Consider the following 27,180-nt stretch of genomic DNA (forward strand, 5'->3'; position numbering starts at 1 on the left):
ATGATGAAGAGGACTAACTTTGTGGTAAACCATAGATTCGTTTGGTACCTCTCATTATACTTTTGTGATGCTTGAAAATTCTTTTGCATGCATTCTAGATAAGAATAAAATCAACCTCATGGTTATGTGCATTATGTGGTGAGCTTTAAGATCAAAATTCAATTGCATCGCACTGTTGATCTAGAACTTGGGTTAAATGTTTATCGAGGCGAAATCTTGAGTTATGTTTGGTTTGGGATAGGATTGTAGGCCCTCTTTGACCCGATTGTGCCTTTCAAAACATACCAAATGACATTGATCCTTAGTTTTCCCCACTTTGAGTCTGAGACATTTTGTTTGGACAACCACATCTTAGCCATTACCCTTTGAGTGCTTACATGCACTATCTCTCTTTTGGCCCAACGTTCTTGAGTGCACCAAGAGTGTGCAAATTATAAGAGAAGATCCATGTTTAAAGTTGCCAAAGGCAAAAGATACAAAATCTCCCAAAGTCGAGGAAGCAAAAAACGACTTATAGAAAAAGAAAAAGAGAAAAAAAAGGGGAAAGGCGAAAAGAAATAAAGAAAAACAAAAACACACCTACAAGGTCAATGAAAGACAAGAAGAGAAAGAAAAAAAAATTCAACAAAAAAGGATAAAACTTCAAAACAAAGGGGTGAAAAAAGAAAATCTCCAACAAAGAAGAATTCAAAAGAAGTCGAAAAAAGAAAAAAAGAAAAAAAGAAAAAAAGGGGGACAATAAAGAGGATCAAACGCCAAAGGTATATCAATCATCAAAAACACAAATTCACTGTGACGCTCAAGAAGAAATTAAGTTACTCTTATCCAAATATATATCCTACCCATCCCTAAGCCTACATTACAAGCAAATGACAAGCCCTACATGATCTCATTCCAAATGTTCTCACATTAGTGGAGATTTACATAAGGGCCAAGCATATGGTATCACAATTACATGCATTGAACATTCTTGTGAGTGTGAGTGCACTTTAAAAAAAATGTCCTCAAATAATATGTTTCAAATATGTGTGAAATATGATTTTTCTTGTTGTGAGGGCAATTGAGTCATGAGGATGGTACAATTCAAACATTTGATTGAAGCAAGATGAATAAAATTTGTTGATATTTAAGTATGTTTGAGGTACCACTTGAAACTGTAGGAATTACTTTGAATTCAATCTTAGTTAGAAAATTGAAAAAAAAAAGATTTAAAAGCGATCCTAACTCCTGGTACCAATTGTAGTCAAGACTCGACTCTCTTTTCACATTCTTTATCCTTCAAAAAAAAAAAGGTGAGCAAGCACCCATTCTTTAATATTTTCCAAAGTATTTTTTTAGATTCTTTCCATTATATATATATATATATATATATATATATATATAAAGTACTTGCTTTTTCTTTTAGGTTATCCGTTGTAAAACGTGACATCAGGTTAACCCCTTAAGTGTGAGATGCCTATTTTACTTAATTGGGTTGTCCGTCCCAAAATGTAACATGTCTTTTGTCTCTAGGCTTTAAATATCACAAGGAATATCATTTTCCTATTTTATCATGTTCATATTGTACATTTTCTACTGATGATCTTGTCTTAGATTCTTTGCAGAATTTACCATCCACAGGATTGGAACTACATTTGACCTGATTCCTGGCTCAACATGATATATAGGTGCCACGACAGCTCGGTCATATACCCAATGTGATTTTCTTTTCTCCTTATATTAAAAACTGGGACAACATTTTTGAGAATATCTCAAAAATTCACAATAAAGGTGCTATCTCCAGTAGGTCAGGATTGGAGATCATTTTGAGATTTGCCAAAAGTTCTAACTGGGACAGAATTTTTGAGAAAAACCTCAAAAATTCCAACAAGTACTGTCAAAAGCTTGAGAGTCAACTTCAAATGATCCATCACTGCTTGAAGTTCAACGTCAACTTGCAAATCTCCAGCATTGTCATGGCGAACCAGCAACTCCTCGTACAAATCCCCAATAAGACATGAGCCACAAAAAAAAAAACACACATGGTCAAGAGTAAAATGTTGGTTGCTCACATGTGTCAAAATGATCAAGCATTTTATACGCATTCTCTTTTAAAGAATCTTTTCTCAAGGTTTTTTGACTAAGTCACTTGCTAAGGCGACATTGTGTCTACTAATTGTTCCTTTTCAAGTACAGGAACAGGTGAAAACATTGGACCGATGACACTTTCAAGACAAATCATCGAGTCATCCACCTCGTTACAGTTGGACAATCATCGAGTCATCCACCTCGTTACAGTGGACAATCATCGAGTCATCCATCTCATTACAGTTGGACAATTATCGAGTCGTCCACCTCATTACAGTTGGACAATCATCGAACCGCCTGCCTCGTTACAGTTGGACAATCATCGAGCAATCCACCTCGTTATAGTGGACAATCATCGAGTCATCCACCTCGTTACAGTGAAAAATCATTGGGTCATCCATCATTTGCATTTTTTATAGTATTTTTAGTTGCCGAGAGGGCCATTGGATTTTTCATTTGCCGAGAAGGCCATTGCATTTTTCATTTTTGCCGAGAGGGCCATTGCATTTTTCATTTGCCAAGAGGGCCATTGCATTTTTTATTTGCCGAGAGGGCCATTACATTTTTCATTTTTGCCGAGAGGGCCATTGCATTTTTCATTTGCCAAGAGGGCCATTGCATTTTTCATTTGCCGAGAAGGTCATTGCATTTTCATTCGCCGAGAGGGCCATTGCATTTTTCATTTGCCGAGAAAGCCATTGCATTTTTCATTTGCCAAGAGGGACATTGCATTTTTCATTTGTCGAGAGGGTCATTGCATTTTTCATTTGCCGAGAGGGCCATTGCATTTTTCATTTGCCAAGAGGGCCATTGCATTTTTCATTTGCCGAGAGGGCCATTGCATTTTCATTTTGCCAAGAGGGCCATTGCATTTTCATTTTGCCAAGAGGGCCATTGCATTTTCATTCGCCGAGAAGGTCATTGCATTTAAGTCGCATCTATTCGAAGGTGAAGGATGCGCACCATATCTATTCAACATTCAAGTTGAAATAAACTTGCGTTGAAAGATATTTGCATTTAAGTCGCATCTATTCGTAGGTGGAGGATGTGCACCCTATCTATTCAACGTTCAAGTCGAAGGAAACTTGCGTTAAAAGATATTTTCATTGAAGTCGCATCTATTCGGATGTGAAGGATGTGCACCCTATCTATTCAACGTTCAAGTCGAAAGAAACTTAGTTGAAAGATATTTGCATTTAAGTCGCATCTATTCGGAGGTGAAGGATGTGCACCTTATCTATTCCACGTTCAAGTCGGAAGAGACTTGCGTTGAAATAAATTTTCATTCGTCCTACCGATGGACATACATTCAAAATCCTATCGATGGATCATCATCTTTTTCATTCGTCCTACCGATGGACATACATTAAAATTCTACCGATGGATCATATTTTTTCATTCGTCCTATCGATGGACATATATTCAAAATCCTACTGATGGATCATCTTTTTACATTCGTCCTACCGATGGACATACATTCCAAATCCTACCGATGGATAATCTTTTTTCATTCGTCTTACCGATGGACATACAATCCAAAACCTACCGATGGATCATCTTTTTTATTCGTCCTACCGATGGACATACATTCATATCCTACCGAGGGATCATTTTCATTCTTCCTAACGATGGACATACATTGATATCCTATCGATGGATCATCTTTTTTCATTCGTCTGATCGATGGACATATATTTAAAATCCTATCGATTGATCATCTTCATTCGTCCTACCGATGGACATGCATTTTTATCCTACCAATGAATCATCTTCATTTGTCGTATCGTAAGAGATGCTACCTTTTTTTCCTGTAATTTTGTCTCTACTAATGAGTTTCATCTTTGTTTTTTCGAGAACATCCAAGATGATGCATTCTCAGTTGAGCCACAGGTACATACTACTTCAACAAGGACGCAACACAACGTGGAACCTTTTGGAGGCAATTCCAGGATCGACTTCCACCACATTCCAACCACACTTGTATATAAAGGTCATGTGTTCGGCCAAAATCGGGTTTGTCAATTTTCGTTGTCCACGATTTCTTTCATCAATTATACCCAACGAAAGGGACAGCTGTTGACACCCAATTTTGGCCTAACATTTTCAAAATTCGTAACTTTTAAGTTTTATTTATTTAATAGTTCAAAATAATTTTTTAATAATTTTAAATAAGTTTATCGATAACTATCCCCATTTATCAAAATTTAGGATTTTTTATCAGTTAATTTTAAAATTACATTTTTACATGTCATTAGTTACGTTCATTATATTTTTTTTATATATATATATTCATTTTATTTGTTACATTCATTAATATTCATATCAATATTTTGCACAGCCTAAAAATTCATTCAAATACAGATAATATTTCAAATACAGATATTTTATTAATTGGTTATTTTGATTCACGATTTTAAAATAATGATATTGTAGTTTTCAACTCCCTATATAAAGAATAGTTTGTCTATTAGGTAAAAGGTGGGGGTAAAAAAAATTTTAGAGGGAAAGAATTTTCAAAATAGCAGAAACCCTAATATTTTCCTTCTAAAAAGGCTTTCCAGCCGCCACAACCCAAAAAACCGATTCACTCTTCTTCTCCGGCAAAACACAACCGGAGAACCAACATCATTGCTCCACCACCCACGCCACCACTACACCAAAATACAAGCTCCAATCACCATTCTTCTACTTTCCATGCATCGTCACAGAAATGGTGACAAAAATAACCAAACCAGCGAGCTTGTGAATCTAACAACAGCTCCAAACCACCGGAAACTCACCACAAAACCACAGAAAAACACCTCCAATAGCACCTCCAAATCCACCTGAACTAGACCCAGCGAGCCAGACTCGCAATGATATTCAAGTTCTATTTTCGGCGAGCTCACAGTGAGCTAGACCCGAGCTCCGACAATAAACCAAGCGCAGCCACACAGACTTTAGCGGAAATGGAACCCCAATTAGAACATATCACTGTTTCAACTCAAAGCTAGAACTCAGTCACTATGTGCAACCAGATCTGGCCGGAAATCAACCTCCGATATCCGGATGTGCTTCCATTGAAGTTATTCGAATTAGGTTCAAATTATACTCCTATTTATATTGTATATTCTTGACGATAGGCAAATTTAGGCCGATTTCTATATTATTGTTTTATCATGTTACTTGTGTATATTGCATGTTTATTATATTTGTACATTTTTTATTCTCATCCTCAATTTGAAAAAATTGAATTCAGTCGGGATCCACATTTGTGGATTTCGAAGGATGCCTAACCCCTTCCCTTCGAAATAACTTGAACGCCTTACCTAGAATATCTTGGTTTCGTAGATTAATTAATTGGTTTCCTAGTTTTCCTAAAATTAGGTGGTGACTCCTTTAAAATTCTTATTTTCTTAAAATTCTTTTAAAATTGAATCAATTGATTATTTTTTGAGTCACCGCGACGTTTCGCCCTATTTGGATAAAGTAGGGATGTAAACAAGTCGACTCGAATCCAATATTTTATTTAATTCATTTTCAATAGATTCATATTCAATTCGACCCGCTCAACAAGTTTTTACATCTTAATATATACTAGACTAGACTAGACATGTCATCACTACTCTCTGTAAGTGGAAGTATTCTAAGTACAACAATTTTTTTTAGGCATAATAGTGCCCTTTAATTTGACCTTAGCTATTACGTTCTCTAAGTTTAGATGTGCACAGAAAACAAGTAGATATATAAACTTGTATAAAATTGAACAAATAGATACACGTGTTTTACATGCTATTCTATGCGGCAATTCACGTAAAATTTTCTCAAACTAATTTATAGGACAACACGTAGAATGCGTGTGTTTACTTGTTCAACTTTATATAAGTTTAAGTGTTTACTAATGTACATCTAAAATTAGAGTACAAAATATCAACTAAGATCAAATTAAAGAACACATTTATGTATAGCAAGCCAGAAATTATGTGCATTTGCAAAAAAAAAAAAGGAACAGAAAAGAAAAGAAGGGGCAACATAAAGGAAAAGTAAATATAGCAGCCAGGATAAGTCATATGTGCAACTAATGAGAGAGCACAAAACCAGTACCACTAATAGCACCAGCATCACTATAACAAAACGAGGATGCCCTAAACAGTGTGGGAACGTAACAGTTCCGTACCCATTTGGTACTGGCTCAGATTGCGCTTTTGATTCAGGGTTCGAGCTCAACTGTAACACATCTCATGATGGTTCTCAGAAACTCCTCAGAGGGAGTAACATTGAGGTGTACGACATCTCCAATGCTGAATTGCGCATCTCCAATTCAATCGGTTGGAGATGTTACAACTCCACTGGAGCTGTGCTCACTCAATCACTTGCTTGGACCAGATTTTCAGAATCAACGCCTTATAGTTTCTCTGCGCTGAACAGGTTTATTGTAGTTGGTTGCGATGACTACAATTCCATCACAGGGACTAATAACTTTGAGTGTGGCTGCAATGTCAGCTGTACAAGCAGAGGGGATGTGATAGAAGGAGAATGTATGGGAAAAGGCTGCTGCCAGACACAGATACCCAAGGGCTTGAAATACTATAATACAACCATGTCTAGCACAGAAAACCATACCGATGTTTGGTCATTTAATTCATGTTTGTATGCATTTCTAGGCGAGGCAGATCACTTTCGTTTCTAGGGTTTGCCAGATCTAGGTGATGATCTAACTGTTGATTATTTTTATGAGAGGATTAAGGCTAGTGTCCCCATTGTGCTGGATTGGGCCATTGGGAGTCTTACTTGCACGCAAGCTCTGAAAATCGAGAATTATGCTTGCAGTGAAAATAGCCACTGCATTGATTCATATACTGGTCTTGGGGGCTACCTCTGCAGCTATAATCCAGGTTATCATGGAAATCCTTCAATCACGGCTGCCAAGGTATAAGTAATGTTTCAATTCTTCATCAAGAACTTAACTTTCATGCATTAATTTGATGGTGTTATATTGATTTGATCTTTTTTCAGATGTTGATGAATGTGCTGATCACCCAAATAACAGTTTGTGTGAAAAGATGTGCATAAATACCCCAGGAAGTTACAATTGTTCTTGTCCCCATGGATATACTGGTGACGGCAAAAAGGATGGTCGTGGTTGTATAGCTCCCTACCATGATGAGTTCCCATGGATCAAGTTCTCTGCAGGTAAATATCTGACTATACGTGGGCGACTCAATAAGATTAGTGGCTTAAAACTAACTTTAACGGGAGGCCTTATTTTCCATTTCAATATTTTTTAAAGCCTGCTTTAAGTGGCTACTGGCTTGGTAGTTGGTCCCTCTAGCCGAACCTGCTTTCATAACCACAAATACTATTTCCTTCTTTCCAGAAGTATTGATACTGTAGACACCCAATTTTGACCATCCACGATAGGAATTAATTTTGAGTTTCTATATTTTTATACGATTTAAAATAATTGTCTTTATAATTCAAAATATGTTGCAAGTTAGTTTTTAAATAGTTTTGTCACCTTTTATAATTTTTAAAATATATATGTATATTTTGAATTATATAAATATTCGAAAATCATCTCAAAAGGTTGTTTAATTAAATATTTAGTTAGTTTGCTTAGTTATTTAATAGTTTATAATTCGGAGTTAATTAGTGTTTGATAAAATTTATTTTATATATAGTCAAATTAATTGCTTTATTTCGTGAAAGTTAAGAAGCTCGTAAATTAATTATATTAACCCATCTTATTTGACTTCTAACCGAATCTATCCTAATTAACTAAGATTGGCTATACCCTTAATTCCCAATTGGCTATGGTTTAGACCTATATGGTCAAAACCTTAAATCCAATTCACATGTTCAGCTTAAAAAGATCAATTTGGGCCTTTCTTTTTAAATTTGCCAGCATTCCCGAATCTCAACAACGCAGGCCCACTTACAATTCTCAGCCAACTAACTCCAGCCTATTCTTCCTATTCAATTTTGTACCCGTACCCGGCCCGAATCTCTTCAACAGAGGATTCCAAATCCTTCACGTTGAGAACGTCAAACAGAGGCAGCATACACGGAGATTCCATATAATTCCAAACGGCGTCCGATCTCCAAAGTTTACTGCTCAAAATACGACAAGGAACCCATCTTCAACGTTCACAAGGAAGGACACGTCGTCAAGTAGACGGAGGCAGTACACTGTGTCTCCTCTGTCTTCTCCCATGTCCCTCTCAAATTACAGTCACAACAGGCATGCGTTTCTCCCCTTTCCTCTTTCGGAATGGGGAGAAAATTTTAGAAAAGCATGTCTCCCCCAAATTGGTGAAAGAATTCAAATTTTGAATTCGGGATTGACCCCAAATTTCTACCCGAATTCCCCCCAAAATCTACCCCTTTTTCCTATATAATTATCTCCTCTATTATTTTGTAAAGGGGATTTTTTTTGGGGGAGTAGATTTTATTTTATTTTTGAGCAAAAAACATACACAGAACATCTTAAGTAAAAAATAGGAAGTTACATACGAGAAACATTTGAAGAGAAGCAGAGGAAATAACTAAGGACATTCTAAGCTTCATTCTTCTATCTTTGCTTGCCATAAGTCTGATTAAGAGAGATATCCTGTTCGGATTCTTCGACTACTGTTAGCGTTCGAGTTGTCGTGGTGAAGGTCGTCGCTCAGCTCGTCGTCGTCTCCATTTCGCTGCACCGGAAAAGACCCTATTCTCGCATTTCCAAAGGGGCCCTAAAGGCCCCAAATTTCTTTATTTAAGCCAGCCAGCCATCAAATCGACGTACAAGGCCTCAGAGTTGAAAGGATTCGAAGCAAAGAAGAATCGAAAGATTGGGCCAAAGGCCCACTCTTTGCACAAAAGAAATTTGTATTTCGTTATTTTGGGCCTAATCCCATTTATTGTAATTATTATTATTTGTTAGTTAATAGGACAGGTACAAGGAGACAAGAATTGGGCCAAAGGCCTAAAGAGAAATAAAATTCAAAGATTAATTTAGGACAGGTGTCGAATATTGGGTCTTTGGTCCCAAAACGAAAATGGGCCCAAATACTGGTCCAGGCGGACAGAAACCAGATCTGGGCCCAAATCTCTCTCTCTCTTTGTTTTATTATGCCTCCTTACTTGCTAATATTTGTCATTAACCTTAAGGTCAACAATTCAAATCCCCGAGAGACGTTCATTTTAATTTAACAATTTAACAAAATCGGTCATCTCTTAACAAAACTTAAAGAATAAATGTTGCAAATTATCTCACTTAGATAATATTCCCGTATCTCCCCCCTTTCCCTTTTTTTTTTCTAAAACTGTTCAATTCAAGTCAAATTAAGTTAAACACTTTTTAGCCAAATAAATTAGTTGTCGGATAACCGCATTAGCGGATATTCTAGGTGTTTTAAAAACCTTCCTAGAATATTAATAGGAACCCCGAACCCCCTCAAATATTTTTTCAATTGATTTCCTGTTTTAGTCTTTTGAAAACAATAGTTTTCTTGATTTTTCTTAAAAAATTAAGTGGTGACTCTAAACCAGTAAAAAATATATTTTCCTAATAAAACAGAATGGCGACTTCTGCTGGGGATTTGAATGGTTCTAACCTTAAGATTGATTTATTTCGCTATGTGATTTAACTGTTTACTTGTTTTATTTATCGTATATATTGAACTGTTGCATTCATGGCATGACATACTCCGTCAAACGACAATTATTTTAAATTTCCTTTTAAAAGACGATTATGCGGGCCGCAGTCGTTCGTTAACCAAATTGTTCTCGAGGCACCCTAACGAATGTAGTTGGCTACTGGATAGTCAACGGTCGTTAACTGTCTCAGCCCAAGTTGTCCGCTTGGGTCACCTATCCACTTTAAACATAGCCCACTCTTAGTCAAGACTAGCGTAGAGCCAAACTCAATCTCGAAATTTAGCGCATTGGCCTAAGATGACCCAATACCCAAGGCGTGTTGGGTCCATTAGAAAGACCACCTTGACTCCAAAGGGCCCACGGCCCGAACGGACGTTCATACTTACGTGTTTGAAGGATGTATGCGCTGTTTGACAAATTGTTGTGTCTTGGGTTTGGGGGGTATCTAATTCCTTTTATGTTTTTGTAGATGGCCAAGCAACACTTGAGTTTCAAAATGGTCACCGAGACGCCAAACCTTCTCCGTGTATGGTGGTACAATCTCAATGCGTATCAGAAAAGAGAACTTTCCATTCACTTGGGTCACCTCCCGTCGATAATGAATCTCAAAGTATGGCCTGAGTTCATTGAGGTGGTCACTCGATTTTGGGATGATGAGAGAATGATGTTTCGCTTCGGAGATATCGAAATGACACCAACTGTTGAAGAAATTAGAGATTGCTTAGACAACGTAGGAATGTGCCAGAAAAGGAAAAATCATCCAGATCATCACATTTTGCTACCGGATAAGCCGACCAGTAAAGAACTGAAGAACATGTTGTTACTGGTAAATGCAGACTGGCTAGACACCCCGAGTATTCCGCTTATGAAGTTCTACGAACGATGGGGACACGAAAACTATTACAAGAATTTTCCAAATGAGTTTCTCAATCGCAGTAGTTGGAGTCAAACCCAAACCCTAGCATTTGCCGTATGCCTCTTAGGGACAATGGTATTTCCCCAGGACGGAGGGAATGAAATTGATACTCGGATTGTCATGGTAACTCACGCTATCTTTGAAGGCGTTGGTAAAAAGGGACAAGTCAAGAAATACTTCAACCTGGCCCCGATCATTATGGCTGACATCTATCGATCATTGGGTCAATGCAAAAATGGGTTTCCATTTTTTCAAGGGTGTAATATCCTGCTGCAATGGTGGATGTCTAAACATCTACTGAAGACATGTGAGACCCAGAAACAGAAATTAGCCGAACCACGAAAAGAAAGTCACTTCGACCATTACGAGTTACACTTGAGTATCAATAGATTCGAGATCCACAGCACGAGAAAAGCATGGGCTAAAGTCTTCCACGACTTAAAGGATGGAGATGTACAGTGGATGTTTCAAGATTTCATGTCAGAGAAAATAGTCATTCAGGGGGCTAAGTGTCCTTTCCTAATTCTTCCTGGCATTAGAGGTGTACGACCTTACAACCCTAGCAGGGTAATGCGGCAGAACACAAATTCTACCTTTCAAAGGAGACGCTAGCCGCTACGTCTTTGACTACAACGGGTGTGACAAAATACCTCATGCCAAGGAAATTCTCGATGAATGGGCCAGGCGGGTTAACCTAAAAAAAAGCATGACTGAAGACAGATATGATGCTGGGTATGTTGACGAGTACAAAAAATGGTTGCAGGATGATCTGCGTGGTACACTTGACCCGACGCCACGCACGGGCCGACAAATTGAAAATGTCCAGGTAAGGCTCCAAATTCAAGCCTACCACTTTCAGCAGGAATGGGATCGAAGAGAGCAAGAGTTTTAACGTAGGGAGCAAGATTTCCTGCGTAGGGAACGAGAGTTCCAACATCGAGAATATGAAAGCCAAAGGGCCTTAGCCTTTGCCACACAAGAGTTAGCTAACGCAAGAGCCTGCCTGGTACGTTTGGACTCGAATTTGGATGATCAACTTAACACTCTCCAGGGCATACCGATGTCTTCCAAAGCTATGTTCGCCAAGCCCCATGTGATGACTAGCAAATTCCTCATTCGCAAAGAAGTGGAAAAAACAAGAGGAGGAGCGGAACCTTCAGCCTTTTAGCTATCTTTTTCCCCTGCGAGAGATTGATTTTATTGTATTTGCAGTTTATCCATTCCCTAAAAGATGTACCCCTTTCGTTGACTTTGTAATGAATTCTCTAATTATTTATGAATCATTTTGGGGGGGTGCAACAATTTGTTTTAAATGGCGCAATGCATCCTTCAAATTCGCTAGGCCTACCCTGGGCGCAAAAGGGTCACATATATGTTTAGGACGCGATGTATGCTTGTGTGCTTTAACTGTTTATGTGATACGTTGCTTTGGATAAGGACATTTTTAGCCCATTCCTTTTCAAAAATTTTCTGAAAAATTTCCCAATACCAAATACAAGTCACTACCAAACGTCCGACCAAAATTCCATGAGTCTTAAGTTTCTCAGCCAAAAATAAAATCCTACTACCAAATTCTAAAATATTACTCTATCATCTCGGAAAAGGTGAGATTGTTGCTAAAATGGAAAAAGGCAAGGGTATCGACATAGAAATGAATGAATGAAAATGAAATTTTTCTTTGTATTCGAACTACATAGGGCCTGAATTCTCCTTCGGAGATACGTAGGCAGCCTTTCAAGGCCCGGCCCCTATCTTTTTCAAATTTTCTTTTCCCTCTCTTTCATTCTACAAGGAAACATTGAGTTCAGATCAACAGATGACAGAAGATGCAGCAAGAAGACCTTAGCTCAACGCAATTTAGCCTTTCTGAGTCACTAGCCCTAAAATAAAACGACCGAATTCCTGCTTGTTCAAAAAATCAGTCCCCATTACTTGTGGGTTAACGTGTCCTCAGACAAAGCAACTTTTATGTGTTTATCTGCTTTCTATGTGATATCTTGCATTATTTATCTACGACTAATACTGACAGATTTGCCTTTGAGTTGTTTTTCTCTACAGGTAGTTAGAACTGATCTGTGTTGATACACTGGCCGATCATCCTTATTTTACTAGATCAAAAGGGCCTACAGATTCCTTTCCCAGCCAAAATTCACAAAAGGGAAAAGCTGCAATGGGTGATAACAACGAAGAAACTAGCCTTACTGATGTCGTGGTGGCTCAGCCCGCCCTTGCTGATCAGAATGAACTGATCCTGCAGTTGATGCAACAAATTGCTGAGATGAGGGTCGAGATGCAGAAAAGACAAGATTTGCCTCCTCCGATTTTTGCTGTCAACACTCAACCAGACGGAAGACCTCCAGCTCAAACTCCCCTTCCTAACGTGGAACAAGCTCAGAACCCGCATTCAAGCCCTGCTCGTAACCCCTCCGTCATTGACCTTACCACTCAAAATCCCCACTACGCTTCGGCCTCTTATCAAACACCACCCCCTCCTCAAAATACCAACTTTCAAGCACCACTCCCTCCCCCTAACTCAAACCACCAAACTAGTCTGTCCCCCTACGGCCAAAACGCTAATAACCCACGCACTTCCCTCCCTCACCAAAACCTGTACACCAACCCCCAAACTTATCCCCAAAACTATCACGCCCCTTTAAATGGCCAGAGTCCCTCTATCGCTCCACCACTACCGCAAAAACCCATTTTCCAAATACCAGTTCCCAACGAGCATGATGCCCATGGTTCGGAGCTCGACCACTATGAGGAGAAGGAGAGAGAGTGGAGGTCAAAGGAAGAGACCGCCAAGATAGATATGAAGGAAGAAGTTAGAAAAGCCATGAAGGAGTTGAACTGCATTCCTGAAGTTGCCGGGTTGAGTTATGAAGACCTATGCATTCATCCAAATTTGGACCTCCCGGAAGGGTTCAAGGTGCCAAAATTCGACATCTTTGGAGGAACGGGGAACCCCTTGGCACACTTGAGGGCCTACTGTGACCAACTCGTAGGAGTTGGGAGAGACGAAGCTTTGTTAATGCGGCTTTTTAGCCGAAGTTTGAGCGGAGAGGCTCTAGAATGGTTTACGTCTCATGAAACGAAACAGTGGTCTAGCTGGAACGCTTTGGCTAAGGACTTCATAGAACGATTCGCCTACAATGTGGAGATCGTTCCTGATCGTTACTCCTTTGAGAAGATGAAGCAGAAGCCGACCGAAAGCTACAGGGAATTCGCATATAGATGGCGAAAGGAGGCAGCTAGAGTTAGACCCCCTATGTCAGAAAAGGAAATTGTCAAAGTGTTTGTGCGGGTGCAGGAGCCCGAATATTATGACAGAATCATGTTGCTCGTTGGAGCAAAATTTGCTGAGATAGTCAAGGTAGGTGAGACTATCGAAGATGGATTGAGAACCGGGAAGATTGCTCGTGTTGCTGCCTCGCCCGTATCTTCGGGCTTGTTGAAGAAGAAAAGAGAGGATGTGTCCTCTATCTCTTATGAGGGGAAGAAGACCCCAAGGAAACCATCATCATACCAAGGTCGTTCTCGACCTTCACAGAGTTCATACCTGGCTTGTTATGCACAAGCCGATTACCAGAATACCCCTCCCCCCAGTTACCAAAATACTCTTCCTCCCAGCTATCAAAATGCTCCCCTTCCTAACTACCAAACTCCCCTTACTATCTACCAAACTCCCCCTCCAGTTTACCAGACTCCATCTCATCACTACCGAAATGCCGCCCCCAACTGTGCCAACGTTCAGACAAATTACCAAACGCCTCCCCCAATGTTCCAAACCCCAGCTCCACTTTACCAAAATACCCCCTCGAACTACCAAGCTCCACAACCAAACTACCAAACCAACTCATATCCCAGATATCAAGCCCCCCGTCCAAACGCTCCAAATTATCGTCAAATGCCTCCTCCTCAACAAGGCAATTACGATCCCCCTCGTCCTAGATTTGAGAAGAAGCTTGCCAGAATTTTCACTCCGCTTGTTGAAAGCCTAACAAAGCTGTTCGAACGATTAACTGCGGCAGGATATATTCACCCAGTGGGGCCCAAGCCGGTTGACACTAGCTCAAAGTTTTACAGACCTGATCAGAGGTGCGCGTATCACTCCAACGGTGTCGGACATGATACTGAAGACTGTATTAACCTGAAGCATAATATTCAAGACCTAATTGACCAGAATGTGGTCTCTCTTCAAACAGTTGCACCCAATGTCAATAGTAATCCTTTGCCAAATCATGGAGGCGCCGCTATCAATATGATAGAGATAGACAATGACTGGTGCGTGATGAAGGCAATAGTTTCGATTGCTCCTGATGAACTGGAAAGGGCTGTAGCTTCGTTGAGCATCAGAGAAGAAAGAGTTTGTGATTCTGACACCCGAGAAGGCTGTTGCCTTGGTGCCGCGAGAAACTCTTACCCAACCAAAGTTTGTGATCGGAACGGCTGTTACCCAGGGTATGACCAGATCCGGCAGGTGCTACACACCGGAAGAGTTAGCTCAAGAAGGGCAGAAGAAGGACCAGACTAAAAGGCCGATTAGTGAAGCTGAAGCCGAGGAGTTCTAGAGAAAGATGCAGCTGAAAGATTATTCAATTGTGAAGCATTTGGAGAAGACACCAGCTCAGATTTCTGTGTGGGCTTTATTGATGAGTTCACAGCTGCATAGACAGGCTTTAATGAGAGCTTTGGATGACACTTATGTGTCTGTGGGTACTAACAGCGACAATCTAGCAGCCATGATACATCAGGTCATTCGGGGACATCGAATCAGCTTTTGTGACGAAGAGTTGCCCTTTGAAGGGAGGATGCACAACAAAGCTCTGCACGTCACCATCAAGTGCCGGGAAAAAGTTATAAATCGTGTTTTGGTCGATGATGGGTCCGGTCTCAACATATGTCCGCTTTCGACTCTCAAGCAGCTGAAATTCGACTTGGGAAAACTTCACCAAAACCAAGTCAATATGAGGGCCTTTGATGGAGTGCAAAGAGACACATTGGGTGCAGTAAACTTGGATATTCAGGTGGGTCCTGCGGATTTTAATGTGGAGTTCCAGGTGTTGGATATCAACACCAGTTACAACTTGCTTCTGGGAAGACCGTTTATTCATATGGCTGGGGCTGTGTCTTCTACCCTTCACCAACTAATGAAGTTTGTTTGGAAGGACAAAGAATTGGTCATTTATGGTGAAGGCAGTCATTCCAACGGGTATGCACCGATCGTTGATGATGTCTCTCGAGGTTGTGATTTCTACGCGGTGGAGCTGGTAAATGCCACCGGTGATGACTTGGCTCCACAACCTCCTATGCCTGCCGTGTACAAGATGATTGCTACTGTTATGCTCCAGAATGGTTACCAACCAAGTTTTGGATTGGGGAAGCATTTCCAAGGAATCGTCGAGCCTATCCAAATTCCCACCAAAGGAGCAAAGTTTGGTTTGGGATATGTCCCAACAGATGATGAAGCAGAGATGAGGAACAAGAATGTTGGTCAAGCATTGGCCAGGCCAATTCCTCATCTGTACCAATCATTCCCGGTGCGAGGATATGTCAATGATGATGGTCTCGGGGAAGGAATCTGTGGCCTTTTTGAGGAGATTGATGCGGTCATTGAGGAAGAGGCTGGGACATCAGGCATCCGTGATGCAGAGCCCGAGGAGCGATTGCAAAACTGGACCTCCACACCACTCCTGATTTCCCGCTCATCTGGGTAGAAAAGACATGTGTCTTTGTTTGTTTTAAAATCGGTGGTAGTCCGGAAGAGGCCCGAGACCCACCCCTTATGCAGTTTTATTTGTTTAAAGTTTTTAAATTCCCTTGTGATGTTTCAAAAGGCGAAATGGCCCTCGGCTATGGCCAAAGTTTGTGCTTGTCTTTCAATTTAAATGAAAAGCCTCTTTTATCAAATTTGTTTGTTTACTTATCTGTTCATATTTTACTTTCCTAACTTTGTTTGTTTATGATTTCAGTAATATTAATTTAAAACCTGCCAATGTCATGTCATGTCATGTCATGAACCGAGTGAATAACATGAGGCAGGTGATGATGAATGTGAGGAATATGGAGAAGAAAATGAGGTTCCCGAACATGTTGCTGAAGAGTTTCGAAAATTCGAAAATCAACATAAGCCAAATTTGGAAGAAACCGAAACTGTGAATCTCGGAGATGAGGAATGTGTTAAAGAAGTAAGAATCAGTGTCCATCTGACGGAAGCTCAAAGAATAGACCTGGTTCGCTTGCTTAGGGAGTACATTGATGTATTTGCCTGGTCTTATAAAGACATGCCAGGGCTGAGCACAAATATGGTGTCCCATAAGTTGCCGATCAATCCAGACTTCAGTCCAGTAAAACAAAAGACTCGAAAGTTCAAGCTTGAGTTGAGTTTGAAGATCAAAGATGAGATTACAAAGCAGATCGAGTCCCAAGTAGTGGAAGTGACGCAGTATCCAACTTGGTTAGCTAATGTTGTTCCGATTGCCAAGAAAGACGGAAAAATAAAAATTTGTGTCGATTACAGAGATCTCAACAAAGCAAGATCGAAGGATAATTTTCCGTTGCCAAACATTCACATTCTCATTGGTAATTGTGCTAAGCATGAGATGCAGTCGTTTGTGGATTGTTATGCGGGTTATCACCAGATCCTGATGGATGAGAAGATGCAGAAAAGACAGCTTTCATTACGCCTTGGGGTGTATATCATTATCGGGTGATGCCTTTTGGTCTCAAAATGCCGGTGCTACTTACATGAGGGCTATGACGACCATTTTTCATGATTTGATTCACAAGGAGATCGAGCTGTATGTAGATGATGTCATAATCAAGTCCCGCGAGAGTTCGGATCACTTGACTCACTTGAGGAAATTCTTCGATCGTCTACGCTGATATAATTTGAAGTTAAATCCCACCAAATGTGCTTTTGGAGTGCCAGCTAGCAAATTGTTGGGATTTATAGTCAGCAGGAGGGGCATTAAGCTTGATCCTTCCAAGATCAAGGCGATCCAAGAATTACCTCCTCCAAAGACCAAGAAAGAGGTGATGAGTTTTTTGGGAAGGTTGAACTACATCAGTCGGTTCATAGCTCAATCCACAGTGGTGTGTGAGCCCATCTTTAAGTTATTGAAAAAAGATGCCTCGACCAAGTGGACCGAAGAATGTCAAACTGCTTTTGATACCATCAAGAACTATTTGTCCAATCCGCCGTGTTAGTCCCTTCGGAGAAGGGAGTCCATTATTGTTATATTTGTCTGTCTCAGATAATGCATTGGGATGCGTGCTTGGTCAACATGACGAAACTGGGAAGAAAGAACGAGTTATTTATTATTTGAGCAAAAAGTTCACTCCATATGAGGTTCGTTACACTCTTTTGGAGAGAACATGATGTGCTTTGACCTGGATTGCTCAGAAATTAAGACATTACTTGTCTTCTTATACCACATACCTTATTTCTAGGATGGACCCGTTGAAGTATATTTTCCAGAAAGCAATGCCGACCGGGAAGTTGGCTAAATGGCAAATGCTTTTGAGTGAATTTGACATCGTGTATGTGACTCAGAAGGCGATAAAGGCGCAAGCCTTGGCTGATCATCTTGCAGAGAATCCAGTTGATGAAGAGTATGAACCGCTCAAGACTTATTTTCCCGATGAGGAAGTTTCCTTTGTTGGTGAGGACATTTCTGAAGCGTACCTTGGTTGGAGAGTGTTCTTTGATGGAGCGGTGAATCATCAAGGGAAAGGAATCGGAGCGGTCTTAGTGTCGAAAACTGGTCAGCATTATCCTATGACGGCTAAACTCTGATTCGAATGCACGAACAACATGGTTGAGTATGAAGCTTGCATCCTCGATCTGAAGATGGCAATTGATATGAATGTTCACGAGTTGCTGGTTATTAGAGATTCAGATTTGCTGATTCATCAGGTTCAAGGGGAATGGGCCATGAAAAATCCAAAGATCACACCGTATGTGCGGTATAAACAGAGGTTATGCAAGAGATTTGGCAAGATTGAGTTCAGATACACTCCCAGGACACAGAATGAGTTGGCCGATGCTCTCACCACCATTGCATCAATGATTAAGCATCTGGATACAAGTTACATTGATCCAGTGGATATAGAGGTAAAAGAACAACCTGTTCATTGTTCACACGTCGAAGCGAAACCAGATGGTTTGCCGTGGTATTTTGACATCAAGAAGTATTTAGAGGACGAGACTTATCCTGAAAATGCAACGTTCAATCAGAGGAAGTCGATACGTCGTATGGCCCTCAATTTCTTTACAAGTAGGGAGATCCTTTATAGGAGAACTCCAGATTTAGGTCTTCTCAGATGCGTGGATGCTAGTGAAGCTGCAAAGCTGCTTGAACAGATACATGTCAGAGTTTGTGGTACTCATATGAATGGACTCACTTTGTCGAGAAAGGTCCTTCGAGCCGGCTATTTTTGGATGACTATGGAACATGATTGTTGCAAGTTTGTGCAGAAATGTCATAAATGTCAAGTGCATGGTGATTTGATTCGAGTGCCGCCTCACGAACTTAACGCTATGAGTTCACCTTGGCCTTTTGTAGCTTGGGGCATGGATGTCATTGGTCCGATAGAGCCAACCGCCTCTAACGGACACAGATTCATTTTGGTTGCCATTGACTACTTCACCAAGTGGGTAGAAGCAACTTCGTACAAATCGGTAACCAAGAAAGTTATAGCTGATTTTGTTCACAACAACCTGATATGTAGGTTTGGAGTACCAGAATCCATCATCACTGATAATGGAGCCAATCTCAACAGTCATTTGATGAGAGAAATATGTGAACAATTCAAGATTACTCACCGGAACTCCACCGCTTATCGTCCCCAAATGAATGGAGCTGTAGAAGCTGCCAACAAGAACATAAAGAAGATTCTGAGGAAAATGATTGATAATCGCAGAGGTTGGCACGAAATGTTGTCATATGCTTTGTTGGGTTACCGAACGACTGTCAGAACATCAGTTGGAGCTACTCCATATTTGCTGGTATATGGAACAGAAGCAGTTATACCTGCGGAAGTTGAAATACCTTCATTGAGAATCATCCAAAAAGCTGAATTGAGTGATGCTGAATGGGTTCGCAAGCGGATTGATCAGTTAACATTGATTGATGAGAAGAGAATGGTTGTTGTTTGCCATGGTCAACTATATCGACAGAGAATGATTCGTGCTTTACACAAGAAGGTAAGAGCCAGAATGTTTGAGGTTGGTCAGTTGATCCTTAAACGCATTTTCCCTCATTAGGATGAGTACAAGGGGAAATTTGCACCAATTGGCAAGGACCCTACATGGTTCGCAAAGTGTTATCTGGAGGTGCCTTGATCCTGTCGGAGATGGATGGCACTGAATGGCCGAAACCGATCAATTCAGATGCTGTCAAGAGATATTATGTGTGAAGCTTCAGTTTGTACTCCGGTTATTTCCTTGTAATCGTTCTATTTGCTTGTAATTTCTTTGTTTAGAATTTTATCCCTCTTGTAATGAACTACGTCTGACCTGAATTCTCAAGAATGAGATACGTAGGCGGCCTATGTTGGCCTCGGTCATCCCTTTATCCCATTTTAACATTTCTTTGTATCTTGAACTACGTTCGACCTGAATTCTCAAGAATGAGATACATAGGCGGCATATGTCGGCCTCGGTCGATTTCTTTGTAAAATTCCTATTTTGTTAATCCTTGAGAAGGGAACTACGTTCGACCTGATTCCTGCCTCAACGGGATACGTAGGCGCCACAAGGGTTCAGTCATATTTCCCGTAAGATTTCTATTTTTTGTACAATAGAAACTGGGACAGAATTTTTGAGAGGGACTCAAAAATTCTTGAGAAGAAGATCTTGTCCAACAAAGTCGAGACTGAAGCTACCTTGAGATTTGCAACTGGGACAAAATTTTTGAGAAAATCTCAAAAATTCCGTGATTCGCTCACCAACAGTTCGAGATAAGTCAAGACAGTTAACTGGGACAGAAATTTTTGAGGATGACCTCAAAAATTTCAATAAGGTTCAGCGAGAGTTCAGAGAAACTTTGAATACTTCCCAACAAGTGATCAGACAGATCTCAAAACACCAACTTTGAATGATATTCATTAAACTTGACGTGACATGACACTTGGCAGTGACTTTTTCCAAACGTTACTTTTGAAAATCTATTTTCCTTAAAAACTTTTCCTTCATATTTCAATTATATTTGTATTAAAAAAAATGTTTTGTCTTATCTATCAAGAAGTGGGAGATCGGAGAAATCCACCGAAGATAGCAAGACAAGGAGCAGACAACCGAAGAGATCGATACAGATCAGTTCATTTTGTAAAAAACTAATAATTTTTCTGTGGATGCAGGTCTATAGGTTTGCCGCAAAATCGGCATATTCTTCCATCCAATGAATATGGATAAGTCAAAAGGGCGAAGCGCTCCCCAAATCGATAACTTTTCTGTGGATGCAGGAAATATTTTATGTTTCTTATACCAAAAATTGGGAATATGAGTAGCATTACTTTATTCAAATTCTAAGCAAGGCAAGGTTCATAATGAACATGCAATTAAGTTCAGAGATGGGACAAATGAAAACCTTGAAGAGAGAAATATTATTATTTTCCAGCAACTAAAGATACTTGGAAGATATTTATCTGCATTATATTATCAGATATGATAATATTCTTACCCGAAGGTTATTTATATTGTGTTGTCGAATAAGACGATACCACTACCCGGAAAGCCATTTATATCGTATCGTCAAATGAGATGGTACCACTACTCTGAGGGTCATTTTTATTTATATTGTCGACTGAGATGATATCACTACCCAGAGAGTCATTTATATCGTATTGTCAAATGAGATGATACCACTACTCCAAGGGTCCTTTTTATTTATATTGTCGATTGAGACGATACCGCCGTCCCAGAAGATACCCAGAAGATCACATATGTTGCTCGGTGGAGCATTATCTTCTTTCGGTACCAGGGAGGCATCAAGGAAAATACTCATGCATCGCGAGAAAAGAGATTCATGCATTGCAAGAGGGAAAAGATTCATGCACTGCAAGAGGAAAAAGATTCATGCATCGCGGGAAAATATTCACACATCGCAGGAAAAAGATTCATGCATCGCGAAAGAAGAGATTCATGCATTGCAAGAGAAGATTCATGCATTGCGAAGAAAAGATTCATGCATCGAGAGAAAATTCATGCATATCAAGAGAAAGAAATCATGCATTGCAAAAGAAAGAAGTCAGGCATCGCGCAGAAGTCATGCATAGCAAGAGAAAAGAGTCATGCATTGCAAGAGAAAGAAATCATGCATTGCAAGAGAAAGAAGTCATGCATCGCGGAGAAGTCGTGCATTGCAAGGAAAAATATCATGCATTGCGGGAAAGAGATTCATGCATTGTGGGATAAATGTCATACATTGCGAGAAAAATGTCATGTATTGCGGGAAAAAATGTCATGCATTGCGGGAAAAAGGATTCATGCATAGCAAGAGAAGATTCATACATTGCAAGAAAAGATTCACGCATCGCGAAAAGATATTCATACATCGCGGGAAAAAAATTCATGCATCGCGAGAAAGATTCGCCTATCAAAAGGAGATCGACATCGGCAACATCATTTTTCTTTGCAACGACGACATCAAAAGAACTATCAATATATTACATCAACTTATTTTATTACTTTGACATCAAAGGAAGAGTACATTGAAGATTATATTGCAAATATGAGGCACAAACTTTATTTGCTTCACGTCAAACCCGATAGAGTTGACGTCAAATATTCAAGGAGAACAATTAAGTGTCAAGACGGTAAAAGACACTGTCTCCCATTTGAATTGCATTTTTATGCTAATGAGTTTTATCTCAGTCCTTGTCGAGAGCATCCGAAAGGATGAATTCTCCAAAAAACAAACCACAGGTGCGGACGACATCAAAAGGGATGCAGCACAACGTGGAACCTTTTCTTAGCAGCGAACTGGGACATAGTCCAAAGAGGAGTGTCAAACTATTAGGACGCGAGCAGAGGAGCGACTTTCACCACAATCAAACCACACCCTTATCAGAAGGCATGTGGGTTTTTCTTAGATTTATCAGTTCCTATTTTGCATCCGGAAAATTTTGGATTCACCGGAAGCAATTTTCCAATCTGAGTGACAATGCACCAAGAGCCTTGGAAATTATGTCCGTGTAAGTTCTTACTTATGGATGTGAAGAGCTCCGCATTCATGGCTAAGAGGTTGCAAGACTCTTTTTCATACTCGACTTACTTTGTCATTTTTCTGAACCGAAGGTTATCTTGCATAATAGATTTCCTTTTCAACCGATTGAGTTGAACTACAAGCAGCATGATTCCCTGAGTTGAGGATATGTAGGCGAGATCATTGTTGAAAACTCGGCTGTGTTCTAACATTCTCCTTTAAATCTTATTCCCAAGTGTTTCGGTCTCTTCATAATTCGATATCGAAATAACTTTTAAATTCTTTCAAAATCGTGCATCAAATCAAGCGTATCGAACTACAAGTGGCCTGAATTCTCATATAGCCAGAGATATGTAGGAAACCCACTTCCGGGGTTTGGCCTTAATTCCTGAAGTCCGTACCAAAAAACTCTTTGAAAGATGAGGATGTGGTCGGTCAAATTGGACTCGTCAATTTCATTTGCCTCGGATTTCTTTCATCAATCCAAGTCAAACGAGGGACAGTTGTTGACACCCAATTTTGACCATCCACGATAGGAATTAATTTTGAGTTTCTTTATTTTTATACGATTTAAAATAATTGTCTTTATAATTCAAAATATGTTGCAAGTTAGTTTTTAAATAGTTTTGTCACCTTTTATAATTTTTAAAATATATATGTATATTTTGAATTATATAAATATTCGAAAATCGTCTCAAAAGGTTGTTTAATTAAATATTTAGTTAGTTTGCTTAGTTATTTAATAGTTTATAATTCGGAGTTAATTAGTGTTTGATAAAATTTATTTTATATATAGTCAAATTAATTGCTTTATTTCGTGAAAGTTAAGAAGCTCGTAAATTAATTATATTAACCCGTCTTATTTGACTTCTACCCGAATCTATCCTAATTAACTAAGATTGGCTATACCCTTAATTCCCAATTGGCTATGGTTTAGACCTATATGGTCAAAACCTTAAATCCAATTCATATGTTCAGCTTAAAAAGATCAATTTGGGCCTTTCTTTTTAAATTTGCCAGCATTCCCAAATCTCAACAACGCAGGCCCACTTACAATTCCCAGCCAACTAACTCCAGCCCATTCTTCCTATTCAATTTTGTACCCGTACCCGGCCCGAATCTCTTCAACAGAGGATTCCAAATCCTTCACGTTGAGAACGTCAAACAGAGGCAGCATACACGGAGATTCCACATAATTCCAAACGGCGTCCGATCTCCAAAGTTTACTGCTCAAAATACGACAAGGAACCCATCTTCAACGTTCACAAGGAAGGACACAACGTCAAGTAGACGGAGGCAGTACACTGTGTCTCCTCTGTCTTCTCCCATGTCCCTCTCAAATTACAGTCACAACAGGCATGCGTTTCTCCCCTTTCCTCTTTCGGAATGGGGAGAAAATTTTAGAAAAGCATGTCTCCCCCAAATTGGTGAAAGAATTCAAATTTTGAATTCGGGATTGACCCCAAATTTCTACCCGAATTCCCCCTAAAATCTACCCCTTTTTCCTATATAATCATCTCCTCTATTATTTTGTAAAGGGGATTTTTTTAGGGGGGGAGTAGATTTTATTTTATTTTGAGCAAAAAACATACACAGAACATCTTAAGTAAAAAATAGGAAGTTACATACGAGAAACATTTGAAGAGAAGCAGAGGAAATAACTAAGGACATTCTAAGCTTCATTCTTCTATCTTTGCTTGCCATAAGTCTGATTAAGAGAGATATCCTGTTCGGATTCTTCGACTACTGTTAGCGTTCGAGTTGTCGTGGTGAAGGTCGTCGCTCAGCTCGTCGTCGTCTCCATTTCGCTGCACCGGAAAAGACCCTATTCTCGCATTTCCAAAGGGGCCCTAAAGGCCCCAAATTTCTTTATTTAAGCCAGCCAGCCATCAAATCGACGTACAAGGCCTCAGAGTTGAAAGGATTCGAAGCAAAGAAGAATCGAAAGATTGGGCCAAAGGCCCACTCTTTGCACAAAAGAAATTTGTATTTCGTTATTTTGGGCCTAATCCCATTTATTGTAATTATTATTATTTGTTAGTTAATAGGACAGGTACAAGGAGACAAGAATTGGGCCAAAGGCCTAAAGAGAAACAAAATTCAAAGATTAATTTAGGACAGGTGTCGAATATTGGGTCTTTGGTCCCAAAACGAAAATGGGCCCAAATACTAGTCCAGGCGGATAGAAACCAGATCTGGGCCCAAATCTCTCTCTCTCTTTGTTTTATTATGCCTCCTTACTTGCTAATATTTGTCATTAACCTTAAGGTCAACAATTCAAATCCCCGAGAGACGTTCATTTTAATTTAACAATTTAACAAAATCGGTCATCTCTTAACAAAACTTAAAGAATAAATGTTGCAAATTATCTCACTTAGATAATATTCCCGTATCTCCCCGCTTTCCCCTTTTTTTTTCTAAAACTGTTCAATTCAAGTCAAATTAAGTTAAACGATTTTTAGCCAAATAAATTAGTTGTCGGATAACCGCATTAGCGGATATTCTAGGTGCTTTAAAAACCTTCCTAGAATATTAATAGGAACCCCGAACCCCCTCAAATATTTTTTCAATTGATTTCCTGTTTTAGTCTTTTGAAAACAATAGTTTTCTTGATTTTTCTTAAAAAATTAAGTGGCGACTCTAAACCAGTCAAAAATATATTTTCCTAATAAAACAGATACATTTCTATATTCAAAAACAATTAACTTTACACTTCTCATTTGATCCTTAATGAGAAGCTTTTATGGTCGCACAAATGCTATGAATACACACAATTTAGTTTAGTTTTGTAAATTTGGGTTGGTGACCTTGTCTTTGTCCATTCAACTAATGGTAATTACAGAATGATAAACAATTCTTTTATCTGTGTTTGAAACAGCAACTTGGAACACAAACTCGTTAGAAGATATGTGTACAATTAGTCATGTACTTTTGATCTAGTTGAAACAGACTATAAAAGTTCAACTCCACTAATTACACAGGTATAGGAGCTGGTGGCTTTATATCCCTAGTGGTTGGAATAATTTGGTTCTGTTTCAGAATCAGTAAAAGGAAATTGATTGAAGTTAGGGAGAAATTCTTCCAACAAAATGGTGGCTTATTATTGAAACACAGAATCTCCACTAATGACGGTGGTGTGAAAGCAACAAAAGTATTCACAGCGGATGAGCTCAAGAAAGCTACAAACAATTATGCCAATGACAGAATTCTTGGTCGTGGTGGCCATGCTATTGTATATAGAGGTGTGCTAAGTGATAATTGCACAGTTGCAATTAAAAAATCCAGAATTGTGGATGAGAGCCAAATTGAGCAGTTTATAAATGAGGTGCTTATTCTCACTCAAATCAACCATAGAAACGTGGTGAAACCCTTTGGGTGTTGTTTGGAAGATGAAGTTCCTTTATTGGTTTATGAGTATGTCTCTGAAGGAACTCTATATGAGCACATTCACAGTCAACGTGGAGCGGGTTGGTTAAATTGGCAAAATCGGTTGAGAATTGCCATAGAGACAGCCACTGCACTTGCTTACCTTCATTCATTTGCCTCCATGTCTATAATTCATCGAGATGTCAAGTCTTCCAACATATTGTTAGATAATTTTTCCACAGCTAAAGTGGCTGATTTTGGAGCTTCAAGGCTCATCCCTCTGGATCAAACACTTGTAGCTACATTAGTTCAAGGTACATTTGGGTACTTGGATCCTGAATATTTTTTCAAAAGTCAATTGACAGATAAAAGTGATGTTTACAGCTTTGGAGTAGTTTTGGCAGAACTTTTAACGGGGTTAAAACCAGTTTATGGAGATAGAAATGACGAGCAAAAGAATTTGGCTGATTATTTTGTTTCGTCCGTGGATAACAATAGCTTATTTCAAATTCTTGATCGTCGAGTTTTGCGAGAAGGGAATCTTGAGCAACTTCAACAGATGGCTGAGCTAGTGAAGAACTGTCTTCAGTTGCACGGAGAAGATAGGCCTACAATGAAGGAAGTGGCTATTCAACTTGAGGGTTTGAGGAAGATAACTGGAGTCTCTTGGTCTAATCAACACCTACACGAAGAGAATGATTTATCAGATCTTTACACAGTTCCAATAGACGCCTATGGAAAAAACCCCAATTCAGATAGTTCTCGTATCATGCATCCTGCATACAATCCAAGTTGATCCAAAATCCAGGCTACTAATAATGGCATTAGATTGCCTCTTACTGTACTATCCCTATGTTTTCTTGCATATTGAATGTTCTAATGCAGGTTCCTTTTCCTTTTTTTCTCAAAGAGGAATGACTTGGGAGACCCTTGTACTTGTCCCGGATTGTTATCCCCTCTTTTTATATTATGTTTGATTGAGTATTGTTAGTTTATAAGCAT

At 39.4% G+C, this 27,180-nt stretch overlaps 1 pseudogene; it reads left to right on the forward strand.

The window, feature by feature from the left end:
• On the forward strand, positions 1-26,995 carry LOC125839872 (wall-associated receptor kinase 2-like; annotated as a pseudogene).
• Positions 26,996-27,180: the final 185 nt, after the last annotated feature.

The sequence above is a fragment of the Solanum verrucosum genome, unplaced genomic scaffold (genome assembly GCF_900185275.1).
Source record: "Solanum verrucosum unplaced genomic scaffold, falcon-dt-bn FXZP01000177.1, whole genome shotgun sequence".
Classification (NCBI taxonomy): Eukaryota; Viridiplantae; Streptophyta; class Magnoliopsida; order Solanales; family Solanaceae; genus Solanum; species Solanum verrucosum.